Here is a 13537-nt window from a genome sequence, read left to right on the forward strand (position 1 = left end):
CGTGTTTGTCTAAGCAGAGCTGCACACGGTACAGAGCCCGGAAAGTCTCCCGTGTTTGTCTAAGCAGAGCTGCACACTGTACAGAGCCCGGAAAGTCTCCCGTGTTTGTCTAAGCAGAGCTGCACACTGTACAGAGCCCGGAAAGTCTCCCGTGTTTGTCTAAGCAGAGCTGCACACTGTACAGAGCCCGGAAAGTCTCCCGTGTTTGTCTAAGCAGAGCTGCACACTGTACAGAGCCCGGAAAGTCTCCCGTGTTTGTCTAAGCAGAGCTGCACACTGTACAGAGCCCGGAAAGTCTCCCGTGTTTGTCTAAGCACTGTGAGAATTGTCAGTAATGATAAATTTCTTCACGGCACATTAACCTGCCTAATCCTCTACATTCCTCCTTGGTCCTTATTGTCAGCCTGAAAACTATTTCCTCTCAGCTGCACCCTCCTCGCTCCCCAGGCGTGTCCTGCTGGAGTCGGGATAACCTCCCAGCGTGACTGGAAACAGAGGACACCACAGGCAGAGGCTTGTCGGGGCTTAATTAAAGGTATCGCACTTGCTGGCAAGCCGATATTTAAAACGATTCATTTATTTCCCTGGGATTACACAGTAGAGCGGAGCTCAGTCTCCAGATAAAAGCAGTTTCTATTAAACTATCATGCAGCAAGTCAGCTACAGACTTTTCTTTTTTTATTTCTTCAGTGAAGAATGCCTAAAAGCAAACCTTCCTCATTAAATTTCTGTGCGAGCCGAAATTTATCCCCCAAGTTCCCTATCTTCCGAAATCAATATTGCACACTCTGCGTCAAGTGTATTTAAGAACTGAAACAATTTTGCAGATTTTATATATTTTTTTTCAATTTAAAAAATGCATTGAAATTAGACAATGTAATATAGATCCTACAGATCGATCCTGTAAAAAATGAAAATGTTTTAGTTTCGCTAGTTAAAGATAATATTGTGCAAGAACAGAAAGTAATTGATTGCTCTGTAAATCGTTGGTTAATTAAACACACTCGGTTCTGTAATATGATTAACACCATTAGGTTGTTATCTGTATTTGTCTCCAAAATTAATGCATAATAGAAATACTTTGCATACAGTAGCTTTTATTAAGGAAGCTAATACTTGCAGGGCTAATTACAAGAGGTAGATTATTAAGGTTTTTAAAAAGAAACAAACAAGTATAAATTGAGATATTAATTATGAGCCTCTTTGTGCTCCATCTCGACGAGACTCAGGTGAAAGTGACAAATTCATATCGTCCGACAGCGCTTGATAATGGAGATAAGCAGCCATAAATTTAGTGTCAGCAAAGGTCTTATTAAAAGAACCTTTATTAAATTATGTGTTATCCATCGCCTTCCAAAGCATTAATTAACTTCTGTCTGAGATAATAAGGTTGGGATTACTAATGATTTAATTAAACGCAGGTCCCTCCGTATGAAACACTGTGGCTGGGGAATTCGTCCTGTTGACAGGATAATGGATAGCGAGACCAGAGACACGGGCTGGTAACCTTGGACCGTGAAAGGAGAGAGAGAGAGCATGAGCGGATTGGGCATTCTACCGCAATCTGCTGTTTGCACACCTGAACGACTGTCTGGACACAGCGGCAGTTCAACAACGCAATAACATCTCTATTTACTTAAACAGTTATATGTCCTCTGAGACAAGCACACGACTGAGTTCTGGATTCATTATCCCAGCGTCAAACCCATTATAGCAATGACGTGGTATAAACTTTTAATTCAGGCTTGATGCTACAGTTCTGTAGTCGCAGACAAAATTATTGGCACCCTACACTTAACATAAGATAATTCGAGAAAACATGTTCAATACAACCATTTAGTGAACATTTGCCACTAATTAATGCGACAAAAGATCAAAATACACTATTTCTGGCAGTTCAACACACAAAGCACTGAAGCAATTTCAAATATTTGTTCATGACAACAGTATTGGCATCTTTACATTAAAAGTCTATAAAAATGCAATAGAACTCATTTAAAAATCTATTCATTGATTGAAAACCATTCCACAGTAACTAAGCTGCATTATAAAGTCATTAGCCAGGAAAATAGATAATTATTTTGAATGTATGCATATTGAATGAATGCAGCAATGTATCAAAACATTCTATCTTCCAACATGGCAACTGCCCAAAGCATACAGCTAAGGCAACTCTGGAATTCTTTGTGAAAATGAAGATAAAAGTTATGGAATGGCCTTAATCAGCAGATCTCAAGCCAATAGAAATGATCTGGACTGAACTGAAAAAAACCTGCATCCAAGCATTGTGTATCTATCGGAACTGAAGGAAATATGAAGACTGAAAGAGTCCAGATTTCACCAACAAGATGTAACATAGTGGTTAAGAATGATCAGAAATGCCTGAAAGCCTTAATAAAAGCAGAAGAACACACAAAGTACTAAAGCAGAGGGGCTGATATGTTTGCCATGAACGAATACTGTTACATGAAATAAGTATGTTTGTTGCTCAGAGTGCCAGGGAGGTACCAAGCTGCAGGGAGAGAGTGCTAGCCCTTGCCCCCTTGCACCTCTTAGACAAAGGGCTGAATGCCTAGAGAGGCTCTGAGTGCCCCCCCCCCCTTTCTTCAGCTGACTCCTTACACTGCTCGCTACACACCCTGAAGAGCTTGTGGATTATTGCATGAACTGTGCATCATCTCCACTGCACGACTAGCTGCTTCAGCCCTGTAAGCACAACGCATAAAACAGCACTGACATTACACAATGCATAACAGCACTGGTGCATATAAGAGCCGTTAACCAGCAATGTGGCGCTGCCTGCATGCAATGCTGCTGAAGTTTCTCTTGGTTGTGTGCACAAACATTTAGAGCTATCAAATTGACAGGCTAAAAATTTATAGTTTGTTTTATACTGTTATACTGTTATAATTATTAGTTTCCTCTTTGGTAATCTGTTTCATTTGTACTTGCTTAAAATTAGAGCCCAAATTTTATATATATAGTCAGCATTTACATTAAAATGATCAAATAATAATAATAATAATAATAATAAAATAATAATAATAATAATAATAATAATAATAAATAATAATAATAATTATGCTGTACAGTGTTAATAATAACTGCAGCTATCTGACCTGGGTAATTTTTTTAAATTACCTAAGTTGTATTTCTGCTGTGTTTTTATCTGATAATAATATACAATTATTTTAATAAACCTGTAATAAATAAGTGCTTCCAACAAGCTCCTTATTTGTGAGATTACCAAATACTTTCTCCTAGACGATTGTAAAAATGCAGTGTGAATCCTTTAGCATAGCGAGATTGCATTTGTTAAATATTAATAACACATTATCTGATACATTCCCCACTCCAGTTTTATCCAGTTACTTTTTTTTAAATTAGTTGTCTGGGTTGTCAAGACAACTTTTTTCCTGTGATGCTGGAGTCTACCATTTAAATTAGACTCAAATCCTTGTATTTTTTGTAAGCCCATAAATCATTTTATTTGCACATTTTAGTCCTTTCCTCTCAGATAACAAAGGGCTTGGAACTATGTTACTATCTGTGTTACTCATGCGAAACAGACACAACATGTTTGATGCAATACCTTTTACTGGACTATATCTGACCACCGTCTGTGGCCAAAATATGAGGTGCATGTTGATTTGCAATTCTGTTAAAGCAGTACTGGATATAAACACATAATGGCAACATGAGCTTTTGTTTGCTAGAAGACGCAGGCCAGGGGGGTGGGGTGGCAGACAGACAGACAGGCAGGCAGGCAGGCAGGCTGGCAGGCAGGCAGGCGGGCTGACAGGCAGACAGGCTGACAGGCGTACAGGTGAACAGAGGGCAGGCAGGCAGGGTTCAGGCAGGCAGGCAGGCAGGCAGATAGGCAGGGAGGCAGGCAGGGAAGCTGTTGGGCAGGCAGGCAGGCAGGCAGGCAGGCAGGCAGGCTGATTGAAATAGCCAGAGAAAAGAACCTGAGAGCTGGGAGCTCCACAGTGACAGCTGAAAGCCCTCAAGACTGACAACTCAATGCGTGATACAAGCTGCTGTCACTGCAATCGTGGCGCAGGGGTCTACACTACCTCTCTGCACCATGAGGGTTCTGGCAAAGAGTGTGGCTCAGGCTACAGTCAATCACAATCCTGTAGACGATCAAACTGACACGCTGGACAGGTGATATCAGGGACCTTAAGCAAGGGGCTTACCTTGATTAATTAATGAGTCATTTAGGAGACACTTTTATCCAGAGTGACTTACAGAGACTAGGGGGTGAACTATGCATCAACTTCTACTGCAGAATCACATACAACGGGACCTCGGTTTTACATCTCATCTGGAGGAAAGTGTATGCTGACAGTATAAACCCTTTTTTGGCACATCAAGCAATGAGTGGCAGTTTATATTAATTATTATTAGTAGTATTAATATCAGTATTATTAATAGAAATAATAATAATAATATCATCATCATTATTTTAATAATTACTAATATTGAAATAATAATTATACTAAGTATAATAATAATTGTCTATTATTATTCTGTTGGAATTAAATAGTAACTTATATTTGAATTCCTAAAGCTTGTTCCATGTTTCTTTTTTAAATGCTATGAAGCTCTAGGATCTCTGTTAAATATTATATTTACCCAGCTTCTTGTTGCTGTGGCTCTAATGAAGTTAGTAATACTGGACAACTTCACAAAACTGTTAAAAGGAAGGTTTTGTTAAATCCAATTTTGATTAATTAAATCAAGAAATCAAGTTTGCAGTTCAGGAAGCCCATTTCAGGTGTTTGTAGAGAGGCTTTGTTAGTTTGCTCTCATTTAAAAAAAAAGCATAGCTTAAAACAGTCCTTAAGGTTTTATGATTTTTTTCTTTCAGACAAATCTTTTCACCAGGATTGATACAGCCCTCTGTTGAAACTCCATTGCATGCCATACAGTTTCAACAGGAATAGCATATTTACATGTCACTAGAGCATCGTGAGGAAATCCTCTACAGCACAGCACGCTGTCATACTTCCAAACTATTTTAAAAGCAGTATCGTTAAGTCTGCAAAACTATTTTATTTAAAAGATGCGGCATCTCTGCCATAAATCTGTGAGTAATTATGCTGGCAGTTTGTTCAGACCAGTGTTCTGGATCTGAAAAAATGGCAACGCTGTCTATGCCTCAGATATCTTTGAGATGATGGACTGTTTTCTGGGGTAATGTACTGTAATAAAACACAATGATTAATCACCTCATTTACCCATGAAAAATATTATTGTATTAACAGGGTGAAAACATAATAGGCAAAAGTGATTAATACATGAGGACGAGTCGATCTGGCTGAGAGAATGTGTTATTCTTGGAGCTCTGTGATAGTCTGTTAGCTAAGACATTTAGCATGAAGACGCCTGCGGCATTGATTGCAATAAAAATACAAACTGTGTAGCATTTAATATTTAATATTATAAAACAGCAGATCAATGCATTCGTGTTGTAATAGGTAATACCACAGTGTGTCATTTTATTTTGCACTAAGAAGTCATTGTTCTACAAAACAGTTCTGTAGCAGCATTCCCCTCTGCATTGCTATTCATTGTTCAAAAACCAATCAATACACGCTTTAGAGAACAGAGCACTATTCATTTCCAGGCTTTACACCACGCCCTGAGAGAATGTAATACTGCTTATTATTTGAAAGTAAAAAAAGAAACGAATGATTGCAACTTCATAAAACAAATGTTCCTCATTCAAATAAATCTAATTTATTCACAGAAATGTTAGTGTATTAGTAAACCATGTTATTGTATTAGTAAACTGTGTTATTGTATTAGTAAACCATATTATTGTATAAGTAAACCATGCTATTGTATTAGTAAACCATGCACACCTTACAAAAAAAAACAACACGAACCTTCCTTTATCCACATAATACACTTTCAAAGCTATTCAACAATCATTGAGAAGCCAGGTACAGACAAGTCATCTTACTCTGTGATATAATACAATGTTAAAAACCCCCCCCCCCCCCCCCCCCCCACCCCCCCCCCCCCCCCACACACACACACACACACACACACTCACACAACCACAGACACCGTACACATTGTCCAGCAACCACAGAGACCAGCACAACTCTGCCTAGCCCACACTCCCCTGCACACTAACTACTAACAGGTAGATGCACAGTACATTACTTCACTAGACTATTTTCAAGAGAATCATAGAAAAACACTTACCTACAATCAAATGCAGTTCCTGAATAATGTTACACACCTATTCTGCGTGTGGATATATGTATTTATGTGTATATATGTACACCTCCACTGTATGCATGTCTATATAGCTCATGTTATATTTTATATCTATATGATACATTGAGTATATGATTTATTTCTAGCTCCGAGCATGCACACACAAGGAAGCTGGTCCCCTCGCTGCTCAGTAGACAGAACTACGAGCAGTGGGACTGTTCCATTCAACCAAGATTGCTTCATACAAAAGTTGACAATGCCTCACTGAAAGCCATTGTTGATAGTCCACATTTTTTAAATAGCTGAGCAGAATAGACAATATGGAAAGCTGGAAAACTAGGCTGGGGAACTGACCCGGAGTTCACGATGAAACAACAAGAGGCACAGAGGAACGGTTTGTCATTTACTGTGAGGCAGCTGCTGTCATTTAAACTGGATACCACCCACAGCCTTGCCCAGGCTGCTGCCCTACAGCCTGCACTGCCCTCTTTACTGCTGTTAATTGTAGTTTAATAAACAATCTACTGCAGTATCTATTGCAACCATTATTACAGACTTTACTGCAGTGCATTCCAGTATTTACTGTAGGATGCAGCAGTCCCATTCCCTCACTCCTGTTCTCAAACCACACTGCCCTATCCACTGCACCAGCTCTATCTCAAACCTAGAATGTTGGCATTTTAGCAGAGCTGTAGTTTCTGAAGCCTGTTGCTGGAGGATGTCTTTTTATAGTTATGGTGTGGTTAGCTTATTGATCTTCCAGTGACTCAAGTCTCAAGAGTTCAAGTCCCAGTTCACTGATACACAACAAAACCAGTGCATTTACCCAGAACGCTGTGTCACCTTCGCAGCTCTGAGTGTGTTACTGTGAATGTTACAATATGAAACATGTGCATTGTATTTCATTTATGGCTGGTTTGGCACAATTCCTGGACTACTCAATGTTTTATTAGGTAAGGTAATTCAAGACTGGAGCTAATCAGGGTCTGTGAAACTAGTTGTTAGTGTTCACACTTTAGTCAAGGATTTATAAATCATCTGTGAATGAGTTTCAATGGTTCACACGATTACCTACAAGAATAACACTTTATTACCGTTTTAATGAGATGCTACTAGCGTGAAAGCATAATGTCATCCATGTTGAAATCTCTTAAAAATGAATTACATGCTCTTGTAACGCTGTATTATACACTTTTATGATTATTTATTATCTTCTAACATTGCATGTGACACATTCATAGATGCATTATTGATTGTTTTAGCTCATCCTTAAAGTGTTACCCATTTAGTTATACGTTGTGTGTTCATCAACTGGGGGGGGCGGGGGGAGGGGTACAGTCTCTTTGCTTTAATCTTGCGTTATGTAGGGACATCACAACTTTCTTCAGAGGGGCATGCACTATTGTTATTATTATTATTATTATTATTATTATTATTATTATTATTATTATTATTATTATTAATTTGCGGGAATCAATTTGGCATTATGCCCTGGGACACCGTGTCACTCGTAGATTGATCTGGATATTTAACAATGATTTAAACTCCCATCAGCCAGTGACAAGGGGATAAGTGAGTGACAACAACCCACTGCCAGAGGCAGCATTAAATGGCTGCTTTCTGCTACCTGATCGGGGGCCCGTGGAGTCGGGGTGGCACCTGAGTGGGAGTGATGGACTGCGGGCCCCCCCGGCCGGCCCGAGGCTCGGCACTCAGTCTCTGGTTACTCCTCCTCCCCCCGGCCCGTGATGGATGGGGCTTTTATTACAAACTCTTTCTACCCAGGGGTCGTTAGAGAAAGACGTTTGGAGGAACGTCTGTATACGATGACATATGTTCCCAGTCAGTTGCTGGAGGAAATAGATCTGAATTACAGCTTCACGTTTATCTGTCAATTAATGTTTCTGCAATAAAGTAATGAGTGAAAATCTCTGGTACGGGTATATTTATGTTATCCTATGAAATTTTTGCACCTCTTAAAAATTGAACCATTTTAAAGATATACCAAATAACATGTTCTTCTATTTGTGTAAGTATAGCAGGTCCATAATTCAAATGCAGCCCTTGCTTGTGTGAATGCGTATTTGTACACCTGTGAGAACTTATTGTCAGTTTAATAACCAGACGAGTCCAGAGCAAACCATTCAAAAATGAGAAGTCATGCTAAAAGAGTTCAAGTGGATCTTTCGAGGGGGAATCAATTGCATTATAAAACAAAGATCTTGCTGCTAAATGGCAACGTAAAACCAACCACGCCTCCCAGTGTCTCCAGGATAACAAGGACGACTTGTAGCTGTGACCCTGCAGAGAGAAATGTGGTTCGTGACCCCTTTCCTGTATCCTGAGGCCCCCAAACTCAGATAAACCAGCTGATTTTATTCCTGCGAACCAGGATTCATAAGAGGATATGTTCTCTGTTGCTAGCCCCTTTAAGTTATTCAGGATGGTTCATAAACAGCCTTCGTTAGTTAAGACTATCTGGAACGGGGGGTGTAATTGTGCTCATTAGCAAAATGACAGCTTTCAGAGGCCTGAGAGCTAGTTAAGCAGCCAGGTACTGTATCATCTTCCCAGGTACTGTGTGTGTCATCTGCAGCCGGGGGACATCTCCCCGCTGCGTCCTTCCTGACAAACACACATCTATCATAAACTATTACCCAGCATCAAAGCATTACTTTAACTAGCATTACACCAGTCTGCTTTTCACAGGGGCGGCTTGTGAAGCCCGGTGAGGGAGAGGCATTGAATCCCGACGGCTCTACATTCACTGCAAATTGTTAAATGACAGATCTTCTCGAGTTTCGGGAACTGAGCACCCCCGTCCTCGCCCCGTGCCTTTAACCTGGACTGGCAGGGAGATCGCTGTGCAGACATGCAGAACGACATCTTCAGCTTCTCTGTCCCACTACTCCCCTGCCCTGATAAAGAATGGGTAAAGCGAGGGCCCTATAGACTGCCTAACCGCCATAGGTTATCTGCTCTGACAATTAATTTAGTGCCAATGCAAGGTTTTTCACTTTCCCTTATTGCAGCGTTTTGAAAATGCCTGTGCATCTAATCCCATTTTAAAGAAACACTATCGCCTGGTTTCACAGACCCTGTTTAGCACTAGTCTTGAATTACCTTACCTAAAATAACATTAGGTAGTCCTTTAGATGATAATCTAGGTCTGTGAAACCAGCCATATAAATTCTAAATGTGCATAATATTTATTTTTCATCTGTTTACTGGCCCACATTATGTGTTCTTAATCTACTGCAGTTCCTGTGATCTTAAATATTTGGAAAATGTAATAAAATCACTTTGACATTTGGGGCAAGCCTGAGCAAGGTTGAATTTCTAGAATGAGGCCCAGTGCATACTTGACTATTGGAGGTGCGCTGATAAATTCTTACCCCATGAAACGAGGAGTCTGCCTGAGATTTTCCACAGCAGAAGAATGATTTTATTAAGCATGCAAAATTGCCATGAGTGGAGAAACAGAGTTGGGTATCATCCTCACTCTATTAAACCAAGCCATATCGATTTGTAACAAACTATTTTAGTTTTGAATGATGAGAAACTGTATCTCAGCCTCTCTCAGGCTCACAAATAATTTTCTTCTTATTCTGCCTGTTCTTATCACAGTCCGAAAGACAGTCTGCTTCTATTGTGTGGGTCCCCCCTTGGTGTGAATGCTGCACTTACCTCTAATTAAGTAATAATGGCCCTCCCTCTGCACTGAGTGCTAATTAAACGCCTTTTCTTCCAGCAGAAACCCATTCTGTCAGGCTTCGTGTTGTGTGGTCTGTTCTCTGTAGGTTAATGGGAGGTCTGGCCTGGGCTGCGTGGGGCATTTCACATGAATGCTGTTCCGATGAAATCTACCTTCAGTCTGCAGCTCAATCAAGAACATCATCATCTGCCTGAAGGATTCATCTGCCTAATCAAGAATGGAGTCACTGTTCAAAATACACTGTCCTAACAAATGGAAAGTAAATGAAAGAGATGCTTGTGTATCAGCTAGGTGTTCCTAACATTTCACGTCTTACCTATTGCAGCTAGAACTGCTTCTGAAAAGACTCCAGCATGCTGACTGCGGTAGAGGCGGGGAACTTTACATTGGAGCACCTAATCTTTTGAATATTCAGTTCATAATACATAGCGCTGACCAGTGTTTTAAACATCTCTTTTCTTACCTCTTTTTTGCATCAGCAGCTTTATCAGGATCTCTGGTGCTTGTGTGCATGGAAGACCTTTTTTTTGCTAGATAAGAAAAACTGTAAAACTGTTAATTCCTGGTATCTAATACCCTCCTAGGCGCTAGGTCACATGACCTAACTGCAGCTAGACCATTAGAGGAGTAACACGGCATATAAAATATACAACACAGTTGGGGATTTCCAACCAGGAACAATCAGGAACTGTTACTTTCGTTAGATTAATAAACTCACAGAAAATCTCACTTAGGCAAGACAACATTTCAAACACCATTGGGATTCAATTTGTAGTCAAACACATAAAATAACATTTTTGAAGCTGTACCAGTATTAATGGTCTTTTTTGTAATGGAGGTACCCCTACTGCACCCTGAACCTATTAGTATATTAGTTATGTTTATATTGTATGAAAGCAGTTCAATGTACCGCACTGTGTGGTAGAGAGTTAAAACAAAGGTCTCTTGATGTATTCAACACAACAATTAAGGGGTCCACTGAGGGCAGAGGCGAGCAGCGTCGCAATGATGACCACCAGTGAGAGCTTATTATATATATATGAATATTATATATATATATATATATATATATAATATATATATATATATATATATATATATATATATATATATATAATATATATATATATATATATATATATATATATATATATCGATATGTATATATGCTATATATATATTAGATTATATTATATATATATAATATAGATATATAGTATATATATAAAAGAATATATATATAAAAAGAAAGTTATTGCTATTCACAATTACGTTCAGCTTTCCTTTTAATTAGTGCCTCGACAATACATTGTTTTCATTAATAATGCCTTACCTTGAGGAATCTTTCATTGTGAATTAGATGTTACAATAGCATTCAGAATTTAATTAGCGCAGCTCTACTGTGCCTGATTGTTGTGTAAGTGCTTGTGGAGTCAGGGATAGAGGCTTGTCAGGGGATCGTGTGGTGAAGCAAAGGGGTCTTCTGTTGAAAAGCGCCCACGCTCGGTAAATATGGGGGTGGGGGGTGGGGGATGGGGGGGGGGGATACAGACTGACCGATGACAGACGCAAATAATAGGTATCCTGAACTCGGAAATATAAATAGCATGGCTTACATTTTCAAACCTGAAAGGAAAAAAAAAATTTACTGAACGAAAGAATCCTACAATTATGAAGGTGAAGCTGAGGGGGCCTGTCCATTTCAAAGACTGTTTTACAGCACGCAGCCCCAGAGCTGCATCCGAAGTCTATCTGTGGTTAAACTGAGAACAAGGGGCTGATGCACTCCAGATAATCTAACAGGGTATTGGGTGATCAAATCAACCTCAAAGTGGATTTGCAGAAAATAATTTCCCTAGGCTTTCATCCATATGTGTGGGTTAGTAGGGCCTATACATGCTTGCTCATTACTTGTTCATGCTGATTCCACTAATGCACAGCTAACGATTAAAAGAAGCCGCGAGCTGTGAATTTCAATAGTACTCCACATGCTTACATTTCTGGTTTTAAAAAAAAAAAGTGCTGCATTCAAAGTTTTTAATTTTTTTTCGAAACGCACAATATGGAATAAAAAATAAATATAAATATGCAGATTTACCTCAGCTTGATAATGGCAATGCATTGCATTAACTTTCATTCCTCTAAACGCGAAACATTTAGGTAATCTTGTCCAGCGAAAAAAAATGTCCCAATCTGAAAGGCCAGCCCCAGTGCTATCTGGCACCAGTGGCCCCTTCGCAGATGCAGCTGGCAGCGTGCTTACTCTGACTGTCAAGCACAGTGTGAGATCTAGTTATAAAATAATTGCATTTTCATATCAGAGGGGACCAGAGTTCCACAGACAATGAGAGTGCTGACTCCTCTCGGTTATTGGCACAGACCCTGTGCCATGCTCCTCAAATCAGTATGTAAATGTTCCAGGTTTTTTTTATTATTATTATTATTTTTTATTATTATTTTATTTAAGGACACTTTGCGGCGTACAACCAGCTCTGCAAAAATGGCCACAGATGAGAAGTAGGCAGTTTTCTCCCTCCCCGTTATTAAGATTGTAATTTCTTTTGTAAATCACACTGACAGTTTGCTTTCTATTTTTCCAGCGCTGCTGCCTATTCCCGAGGCATAATTACTTTTTTAACTTTCTGACCTTCTGCGAGTTGTTTCGGATTGAAGGGAGGATGTTCCCTACAATGACTCTCAATTTTGGTTTATTTTAAAGGCGGACTTTATCAAACTCCCGGGATTAATCAGATTTCGGTTAACATTTCTCCTTCATTTTTTCCCTTCTTTCTTTTTTTTTTTTTGTTGCGGAAACCATGCTGGCAGATTAAGTGAAGGCGCTGTCCCCTTCAGATTGATAATAGGCCGGCATTTAATATTTATGACATGTATTTATAATATTGACAGACAACAATGTTTGTGTTAACAGGGAATTCAAATACATGCAGCTTAACTGAGAAGGACTTGCTGTCCTTTGCATTAACCCTTTGAGCTCCCACTTGAATTGATGTTTGTCTGAAGGTTCTGAATTTCGATCTGCATGAATGAAACACATGGTGGGATATGCACATAGGGCCCACAATCTGCTCATGTGACTCTAAATAGCCTAGGTGTGCAGATTTTGGACCGCCTAACCTGGAGTGTTTTATTTGTCTCAAACGGCAGACCCAACCCCTGCTAAAGTGAATCAGTCTGGAGTGTGGTTTTGAAAGTTCCAGGCCACACTGGTGTGGTGACATATCTGCATCGGTTGGAACTCTTGTTAGCCAATGAGATCGCTATCTACTTTCTTGCCATTTTATAAGTTGTGAAACTATCCTGTATGAGATCTCATCAAACGCACAATGGGGCTTAAACACCCCAGCTATCCAGCATCTCAGATTACGAACTAGAATTATTGATCGGAGAATAACTAATCAAGCTTATTTCTAAAACTACAGTACTGTAAATCTTCTGATTGAGTGTTTAAAGTTATGGATGAGTTACCATAGGAGTTGGAGCTGAGAAGTTCAGACATGGGGGAAAGATTCCCATTTTCAGGGCAGTATTGAAGATAATAAAAAGCAGTGCCCTATTATTGTCAATAGA

The sequence above is a fragment of the Polyodon spathula genome, chromosome 20 (genome assembly GCF_017654505.1).
Source record: "Polyodon spathula isolate WHYD16114869_AA chromosome 20, ASM1765450v1, whole genome shotgun sequence".
NCBI lineage: Eukaryota > Metazoa > Chordata > Actinopteri > Acipenseriformes > Polyodontidae > Polyodon > Polyodon spathula.